At 35.3% G+C, this 10,795-nt stretch overlaps 1 pseudogene; it reads left to right on the top strand.

Annotated features, from left to right (window-relative positions):
* LOC128219482 (uncharacterized) overlaps positions 1 to 2,506 on the top strand; it is a 46,957-nt pseudogene extending 44,451 nt beyond the window's left edge.
* Positions 2,507 to 10,795: the final 8,289 nt, after the last annotated feature.

Below are 10,795 nucleotides of genomic sequence, written 5' to 3' on the forward strand. Positions count from 1 at the left end.
TTTGGTGAGCCAGCAATATGGGCAGATTGAGCCACGCTGGTCATTACACTCTAGAATCGGTACGTGGATAGGACACCGATATAAACATCAGGTTAAGACCCAGCCACAGGGTTAGAGCGTCGTGCTAGTGTTTTAGCGGTTGTTAGTTCGATCCCTGCACGTGGTGCACTCGTCCTCACAGGTTTACTTTAATGGTGGCAGAAGTAAACGTCAGGAGTGCCTCCGTCGGCCTAAAAAGCTTTATGGGGGAGGAATGTTGTGTGTTGGGGTATGGACGAGACGCTCGTTAAGCTCAATTGATAAGAGCCCCATGCAAGTGTTTCGGCGGCCAGGAATTCGAGCCCTACACCGGGTGCTCATTTCCTGTCAGCTTTGTTTTGATACCATCTTTCAACTGGAGCCTTATTGTTTGGAAACAGTCTAGGAATCCTGGACAAATGTATCATTTTAGACCATTACCTTCATACCATTGTTTTAAGTAATATATCATTGTCCATTTACTTGTTGACATTTTGTTGAGTTTTACCTGGATATTTGCGAAATTAGTTTATGCCGGTTTGCGGCAAAATTTATAAAAAGGGAAGTAACCAACCGTCGAAAATGGAAACTACACGCTGAGTTTCTTCCCTTTTCTGTGTTTTTTCTCCTTTTTCAAGATATATATGTAAATTATTATGCTTATACTGGTAACAAAAAAGTCAATGCATGGCACCAATGTCACCGGAAATATGTGCATGTCTATTTACGTAATGGACTTCTATTAATATTGAGAAATACCCTTCTAAAAATCAGACATAAGAGCAATACTATGCAAACAGTTTATTTTTCTGCGTTTAATTTAAGGACACCATCATTAAGGAAACATTTCCCTTCCCCCCCGGGAATTCGGAATACCAGCCAATTTTTGAAACGGAATCCAGAATACTGCTTAAGTTTAAACAAGGCTTCTAAAAACCATTTAGTATTTATAAACTTTGAATAAAACACCCAAGTTTAGCTAGAATTTTGTATATTTGATTTCTATATTGACTTCTTTGGTCAATTTCTACAAAAATCCGTTATAACAACGCATTTCGAGATGCACATACATATAGGGATTAACAATGGCGGCAGGTGGTCAGACTTTTTTCTACCTGGGCTGAAAAAAATCAAGTTTTAGTGATAATTTTAACAGTTTGCTTATTATTTGTGGATAACACGATTTACAATTTATTTAATAACTAGAGCTGGTATTTTGGAGTGTTTAATTGTTTTGGGATGTTTAAAAATGGAGAACATTGTCACTCCTAACCGGTTTGACGTATTAGATACGCGGGAATGTCCAAACAAAGAGACATCAATAAGTTCAAGCACTTCAAGGGAAGACTTTGTTCATGGATCATTGGACAGCAAGTTGTTACATATGTTCGATGAGCGGAGGTTCATCAAAAACAAGCAAGTACACACTATTATAACACTACATTCCTTCCAACAAAACATTACAGGTATAAATGATAAACTTAATCAAGTGATTCGTGCGACAAATTCACATACGGACGTTTTGAAAACTTTTTCAAATCTATCGACCTAATGGCAAGGTCTAGGAGAAATAATCTTATATTCCGTGGCTTTGTAGAAAATCCTGGTGAGAATTGTGTCCAAATTGTCCGAGATTTTCTTCACAATAGACTGTCTACAGACGAGAGGAATATATACATCGCACGCGTCCTTAGGCTGGGCAGGCCAAACCAAAACAGGCGTTTCCAGAGTAGGCCCGTTATAGCAAATTTCCGAGACTATGGGGATATTGACCATGTGATGGGCAATGTTCGTCTTCTTAAAGGCACTCCCTTTTCCATAGACATAGATCCCCCCCGAGATACAGGAAGCGCGCAGCGGCCTGTGGCCTCATCTTAAAGAGATCAAGAGGGAATATCCAAGATCTAGGGCGCCGATCGTATATCCTTCAAAACTAATTAATGATGAGCAGATCGTACGTGACGAGTTTCCTGATTGGAATCGCTTAGTTGGGGCAAACCGGATAGTGTCATTGAACGATATTGGTCACATAAGTAACCCGCGCATAAATCGGTCGGCACTAAATGACACTTCCGACTGTCCGGTGGCGGCCCATCCTGTTGATAGTGATACCCCCGCTCATGCTGGGTCTCTACTTCCGGTATCTACGCACGAACCTTCTAGTGTCGAACCCATGATAATTATGTGTCAAGACAGCTCCCAATCGCGCGATTCTTAGCAGACAGACACCATCATCACGGGCCCACAGGTGAGTGTAGCCCCCAAACAGCAGCTCAGGGTACCCAAGGAGACCGTCATCACACCAGCTAAGTTCGTTGTACCAAAGCCTGTTAGTCATGGCATGGCCACACCACAGATTTCAACACCGGTAAGGAAATCCACATGTGAAACTGAACTAAAAACTGTGCATTGTGACGAAGGAAATCCATTATTAAATAGTGGCAAAGACACCCCTACAAGGGGCAGATCCCGTACCCCCGTGCTGTAGCTAGGTCCGAAAAAACGGTCTCAATCTGCGAAACCTTATAAAAAGCTTAGTGTCAGTAGGACTCGAGATAATGATATTAGCCAGGTTTGACCCCACTTCTAAAATTACACCCGGTGTTGACAGCGGTGGTCAATCAGCAGAACGTGATCACCCGATCACCGCATAGTGTACTGACGAGAAGGTCACGCTGAGATGAATGCGGTTAAATGTACTGGGTCTCACTAGCAGACGAACGAATAAGTTACACTCTACTGAGTTGATAAATATTTTTCAATCAAATGTTATAATTCTTTTGACGGAAACCTGGACTAATGACTTTTCTGATTTACATATTGACAATTTTGAATGTTATGTTTTAAATAGACATGAACATAAGCAAAATAGTAAACGATCTTCAGGGGGCATAATTGTTTATTTGAGAAACACATATGTTACAAATTAAACATTTATATTTACGAGTATTAACGATATTTTATGTATAAAAATCAGTAGTGTGTCGTTGGGTGTAGATAAGGATCTATATTTCTGTTTATCATATGTTGTACCAGAAAATAGTAGTCGCCAGAGTTTGATTGAAGCTCACACATTCGATCGGTAACTTTCATTTATAACGGATCTTGAAGCTAAGAATGTCAACTCTTTTTATTTTATGCTTTGTGGTGATTTAAATGCTCATACTTCAGATATAATAGGCCGGATTTTGTCACAGGCGATAATTATATGCACTTTAATGATTTGTTACCAAATAATCATATAACTGATGTACCGTTAACACAATGTTCAAAAGATAAAGGGAGGCTAAATAATTATGGATTAATGCTGTTAGATTTATGTTAAGAAACCGGATTACGTCTTTAAATGGTCGATTTGATAGAGATAAAGAGGGTAATTTTACGCACGTTGGAAGTCGGGGTTCAAGTTTTGTAGACTATGATTTGACAGAACAGAACAGAACAGAATATTTATTAGACTTAAGCATAACAAGCTTATCGTCATAATAGCAAAAAATACATACATATATATATATATATATATATATATATATATATATATATATATATATATATATATATGCAACAATTTTAACACATAGCATATTATACGCTAAATACATTCGATTTGATTGTTTCTGGGATATACATGTGAGAATGAATTAATATTATATGATATAATTTTTAATTGAATATTACATACTGTCGGACATTATTTAAGATTGATCAAACAGTAATCATGCATTGGTTATGTATATAGCCGCATATGACTGCGTATAATGGGTAATGAAAGTATATTTGATTACATCGTAAGGACCAGGAAAATGATGCAAACATGTACTGAAATAACAAAACATAAGGACAATACATCAACCCAATATGAGTTTTTACCCTATCAAAAATAAGATAGAAAACATCCATGACACATACTTTATATCAACGAATCACGAAGTTTGAACGCCTTATCACAATACATTGCTAATTTTCTAATGAGTATTTTATTACTACTGTGCATCAATAAAATATATTTCATCAAACTAATATGAGTATAAAAGTACTTAGGAATATACTGGCGTCTAAGGTCTGCATACACAGGGCATTTAAGAACAAAATGGAATACGTCCTCAATATCATTTAAAATACACAATGTACATTTTCTTTCATGTCTAGGAATTTTATTATGTCGACCTATCTCTATATTTAATTTATGCGAAGAAAGACGTAATTTAGCCAAAACATTTCTATATTTTGTATTTTCTACCAGACTGAGATAAGCTGATTGTTCAAAACTAGTTTTAATTTCACGATATACCCAGATCTCCAATTACTAATATAAATATCTCGAAGTCTACTCCGAAGCACAAGCACAAAACTTTCCATTTTCACAGAACCAGGATAAAGCCATACTTCATTAAGACCAGATGATTGAAGGATGTCACGAACTCTTGACACCCAGCTCTTGGTTGACACGTTGTTATCTACATTATAAATTTGATCAAGTAATATAGCATTTAAAATACAGTTTTCTTGCTTTACTGAGTGGAGCTTTAAAAAGTATTTCACCATTCTAATATGACGATCTATGTACAATGGGAACCTACCCAACTCTCCATACAAGGCCAAAGTGTTAGTGGATTGTTTAACATTTAACACCCATTTACAAAATTTCTTATGTACTCTCTCTGAGACTTCTGCATTCATATAGCCCCACACTTCAGAGCCGTAGTTTAAAACAAATAACACATAAGAGTCGAAGAGATTAAACATGATATTAATTGGAACTTTAATATTACGAACCAGCCCCATAAGTGCGTGCAGTGATCGCAAGTGTTTTTGCAGCTTGAATAAAAGAACCGCCACTGGTAAAAACAACACCTAGATAATTAAAAGAACCAACAATTTCAACTTCCTGATTATTATACAACCATTTATCATTATTGCCCAACCTACCACCTTTCCTAAACACCATAACCTTAGTTTTATCAATGTTAACCGTGAGGTTCCATTTGCGACAATATGAATATAAACTATTTAAAGAGTTCTGCAAACCATCCTTTGTCTCTGAAACAATAACAGCATCGTCTGCAAATAACAGTAGATATATTGAAATTTGGTCGACAGTAATTGACTACACAGAATTTATTTAAGCATGTATCGAGTTTTGTAGTTGAATCACCGAATTTACTCTCTCATCATTGTGATGTTAAGTTTTCTTTGTTATTTAACAAACCTATCTCAGTTAACATCATTGAAGATAGAACTCGTAGCTCAGTTAATAGTAAATTCGTTTGGGATTGTGATAAAAAAGATGCATTCTTGCAAAATTTATCAAACCAGGAAACACTAGATAAATTACAATCGTGTAATCAAAGGATACAAGAGGCTAACTCAGCAAATGAAATTAATTTATGTATTTCTGACTTTTCGTCAATTTTATATGATTCAGCAAAACCCTTTAAGCGCAAATGTAATGTGCATTCAGATACAAGTCATAATGAATATGCCACTATTACTTCTGACAAGCCATGGCTTGATGAGGATTGTTATATAAAAAGAAGGAGTTTCTATAGCATGTTAAGTCTGTATAGATTAGATAAATCAGAGCGAAATCGAAAAAATATGGTAATTGCTAGATCTCAATATAAAAAATGTGTTCGTAAAAAAAAGTTAAATTATGATAAATTACATGCAAAGAGACTAAATGAGTCAAGATTTAAAAATGCAAAAACATACTGGAATATGTTAAAAGGTTGTTCTAATATCAAGAGTACTAATATTTCAATAGATACATTTGAACGCTATTTTAAGAGTGTAAATAATCCTACAGATCCTTTTTTCTGCGTAGACGAGGATGTTGTTGATTTTATAGATTTATATGAGAAAAATGAGTTTGATGTTATGTTTGCAGAATTGAATACGCCCATCAGCTCTGATTGTTTACTTAATGCTTTAACACAATTGAAAATATATGCAAAAAGCTACAGAAACATGCTCAGTAGCAAAAAGTTTAAACATAAACCCGGTTTAGTGGCAATGGGCAACGCCAAAGACATAGAACACAAATTCACAAACAAGAAACATAGAACAGCACACAACTCTACAAACATCACAGTGCATAAATACTAAATATATATATATATATATATAAAAGTGGGGGCCCAGATAGGCATATGAATGAATTTTTCATTCATGGGAAATCCGTCTTGTTGCCACATCTTCTTGCTTTGTTTAATAAGCTTTTTGAAATAGGGTATTTTCCACCGGCATGGTCTGAGGGTTTCGTTATACCGTTGCATAAAAAGGGTAATATCAATGATGAGAATAACTAGCGAGGAATCACATTGCTGAGTACTGTTGGTAAACTTTTTACGAGAATATTAAATAATAAATTGACTGATTGGGCAGAAACATATAATGTATATATAGAAGCTCAGGCGGGATTTAGATCAGGTATGGGAACTGTTGATAATATTTTCGTCCTGCATGGCATTATAACTCATATGTTGAATCAAAGCAAACGTTTATACTGCGCTTTTATAGATTATACAAAAGCCTTTGATTATATAGTGAGAGACAATCTGTGGTATAAATTGATAAAGCTTGAAATTAGGGGTAATATGTTGAATATAATTAAATCCATGTATGAATTGGTCAAATCAAAGGTTAAACATAATAATGTATTAGGCAATGGATTTAGTTGTACTCTTGGTGTGAGACAAGGAGAAAGTTTGTCTCCTTTCCTTTTCTCGATGTTTCTGAATGACATAGAATATATTTATATACATAAAGGTTTAGATGGGATTGATGTCGAAATGTTAAAGATATTGTAGGGGGCTCGCCCTAGTTTCACGTTAGTGAATGTACTTGACGCAAATTTATATCACAACTTCGCTTCAACTTCTTATGGGCCGTGTGAACAAGCTCAGCTTGGCTCTCAAGTAACCAACTCAACTCTGATATTAAGCAGACATTCTGTAGTTCGTACCAATTGTCAACCACGTATTGAAAACAGTTTATAAGTTTTAACAGTTTTATTGCATTAATAAAGGTGAAACATCACTCGAACTGGGTACAAATGTTTATACAGAAATATTATGTATTTATATCATAATATTCATTAAAAGTCACTAGTTTTCGCTGGTGCGCACGTTTCGAAAAACCCGTATTATATAATATAATTTATTTGTTATATTATTTATTAATCTAGCGGTGTTATTTCTGTAGTTCAACGCGATTTCAATATTGTTCTGGTAATGCAATCTAAGCGAGATAACTCACAACAGTCACCCTACTTGCTTATAAAAGTTGTCTGTGCGTTATATCTTCAATATGTATACTGTACTAGTAGGACTTTGTCAATTTCATCAATAATGAACGATAGTAAAAATACTTATAAATGATCAATTCATACAAAGTCACATAAGTTGCCAACGAAAATCGTGGCGCTTTTATACTCGCACAGTTGGCAATACGCTACTACCAATACGAATGACGGCAATGCCACCCAAAACGTTGGCAGTGCACAGAAATATTATGGCAGTGACAACGATTTGAATGGCAGTCATGTGACTGCCACAAAATCGTTAGTACCTGCTGCATAAAAGGTCGAATCGCTAGAATACGATGAAGACGGAGATTTATATGGTTTATGTAAATAAGGAATAAAAAATAACCTCAAGCTGAACCTTGATGAATTCAACAGTTAAGCATAATATAAGAAGCTAACAATGTTGATAACGGCACAATTGGTGAAGAACAGGCCCATAATCAATCATCAAGATCAAATGCATTTTGACAGCGGCAATAGTTTTGTGCTGGATCTGGACGATTATGAAACATCAGTAAAGGCCAAATGAATTTTGGGACAATTAAAGAACTGCTCCAAGCCACACCAAGAAAAGGAATGCAAAAGACATATGGGCATTATCTTAGATGCAATGAGCGGAGGTGAACTATTACTCATCTGAAAGGGCAAACACAAGGCTGATCAAATCCTGGGATGAATCAATATGTAGAATTAAAGCGGTTTGTCTTTAATCCTAACCTATTCAATTTTTTTATCGTAGAATAGCTGAAAAATCGGTGTGTGCACGCCCATTCAATGTACCACACAATCTATGCAATTGTATTTGTCTTCCTAAATTAAATGCGTATTTCATAATTGTTTGTTTCATTTTAGATGCCGAGGTCATAAACGTGGCTATAAAAAGAGACGGTGAGGCCTATTAAACAGAGACTTTAAAATGCCGATATCATTTACAGAAGAGGAAAGAACTGTGGCAATGGAATCTGCATGTTTATTTTTATAAATGACATACAAAACGTAATGTTAAAAAAGTGGCATTTTGAGAATCTAGCTATGGCCAATTAAACACGAATATGTTTTTTATGATTAAATACGACATTGCTGTGTTGCCGTATAGATATGTAGATTTTTAAAATCCTATTATTAGCACATACTCACTAGGAAACAGAAAAAGAGATTTTTCGAAATGATTGACGGCTATCAAGTTTATAATGATGGACTCCCCGGTTATCAATAACATACACCGCTTATCCAATTCTACTGTGAAAAGAAAAAAAGAAAAAAACACCCATTTAAAGTCGACATTGGAATGTAACAAATACACAGATGAGGCACGTCTCATTGAACAATTGAAACTAATCCGTCAGGGACTATTTAAGGCTTGTCATGCAAGGACAATGCAGGGACGTAAAATATGTATCAATACATGAGAATGACGTGTTGGTTACGATAGTGTAACATGCCAAAGTCAAACTCACAAGCAGATAATTACTTTGAGCTTCAAGTTCTGTATTTCGATACATATAAAAAACGCTTCCCTACTTTAAAACAAAGCTGATTGGAAATACAAAGAGATCTTAAAATATTCGATATCGCTCAATCGATGCATATATTTTACTATCTGTACTATTGTCCACCTCTTGTATGGATATTACCTATCGAACAAATCACAAAGAAGTAGCTTAACAAGACTTCAAATGTCCTGAAACAATGCAGTGGACTTCAAAACGAAGGTGTGGTTATTAAAAAGCCGCTTATTAAATGGCAATGGTTTTCAGAGGATTACAGAAATCTGGAAAAAAACAACCGTCTCTGTCTTTGTCTATGTTCGTTTACAATGCAAATTTAAACTTAAGTATATTCTTTTATGTTAATTTTCTGCTCACCCCGATAATTCCCTGGCATTACAGTGAGCATTCGATTAGTGTATATACCATTCAATAAATGGCCGTGTGGACTTTTCGGCTGTTCTTTTTTACTTAACCGGCGTGGGTTCGAACCCCACCAAAATTAATATACATTTGTATGCTATAACTGTATTTTTTTCTGCAATTTCGATATCATAGAGTAAAATAATGATGACATATTAAGTCTTATCAGATGCATACGGGGAAAACTAGTTTTTAGTTAAAAAACATGAGCAACTCACTTTAAAATTTACCGTGGTTAAGCTACCTGATTACTTAACACTATTGGTAATATGAACACTCTGAATTCAATGATTTTAATTGTATTCATTTGTAAATATATTGATCATTCAACATTCAAAACAAGTTTGTAATCATACTGATCCGTTTTAGATAGAATTCGTTCACGAGGTTATTCCCATTAATTTAAAAGTGCTTATTCATGCTAAACCAGGAAGTGTCCATAATTTGTGCTGGAACGCTTTCTGCTTTCTTCAAGCATAACGCAAGAACATAAAAGTATAGTTTATGTAAGTTGCAGCTGTCGAACGTGATATTCTATATACTCAAGTTACAGTCTTTCTAATTATATTTATGATAAACGTCTTAGATGGGTGTCATGCACCGTGATCAACTGAGTGAATAGAAATATAATGTAGAAAGAAATATGCGAATGTTTAAAGCTGCACTCTCACAGATTAAACGTTTTGACAACTTTTTTATTTGTTTGTCTTGGAACGAGGCATTTTTTGCAAAACTCTATGGAAACAAGTTATATACAACTGCTGACAAAAAATTAATCGCAGATTTTTATATTTAAGTTCAAAAATTGATGTTTTATGCATTTTTCTTAAACCGTAAGTAACGGTTTAAGCCATAAAACATTAATTTTCGAACGGAAATATGAAAATCTACGATCTATTTTTATCAGCAATCACAAAACATTGGTTTGCAGATATTTACGCAAAACAATGCTCTTTCCAAGACAAACAATAAAATGTTGTAAAAATGGTATATCTTTTAGAGTGCAGCTTTAAGACTGTAAATAAATATGTTTAAATATTCAAGTACAATCAGTGATCAGTCTCTTCAGTTTATTTGTTTCAAGTTATTATAAGGGGTGTTGGTGGTGTGTAAGCTTATTTATACTCGCACACTGGCCTTGCCGGTTCGGCGCGTGCTCTGATATTATCGTTTGTCATTTTAGTTTTTTGGAGCATCGTGTACAGACAGAATATAACCCTGGTTAGACCTACTCTGGTTCATAAACGTGCATCAATGCATAGCACTGTCAAACGGGGCTCACATCTAACGTCCCTCGCGGATGAAGATTAGTATTTTTATTTGTACGGTATGGATGGTGAAGTGTGATACCACTAGACCCCTAGATTGACAGTGAAGTGTGATACCACTAGACCCCTAGATTGACAGTGAAGTGTGATACCACTAGACCCCTAGATTGACAGTGAAGTGTGATACCACTAGACCCCTAGATTGACAGTGAAGTGTGATATCACTAGACCCCTAGATTGACAGTGAAGTGTGATATCACGCGACCCCTAGATTAACAGTGAAGTGTGCTACC

The sequence above is a fragment of the Mya arenaria genome, chromosome 15 (assembly GCF_026914265.1).
Source record: "Mya arenaria isolate MELC-2E11 chromosome 15, ASM2691426v1".
Taxonomy (NCBI): domain Eukaryota; kingdom Metazoa; phylum Mollusca; class Bivalvia; order Myida; family Myidae; genus Mya; species Mya arenaria.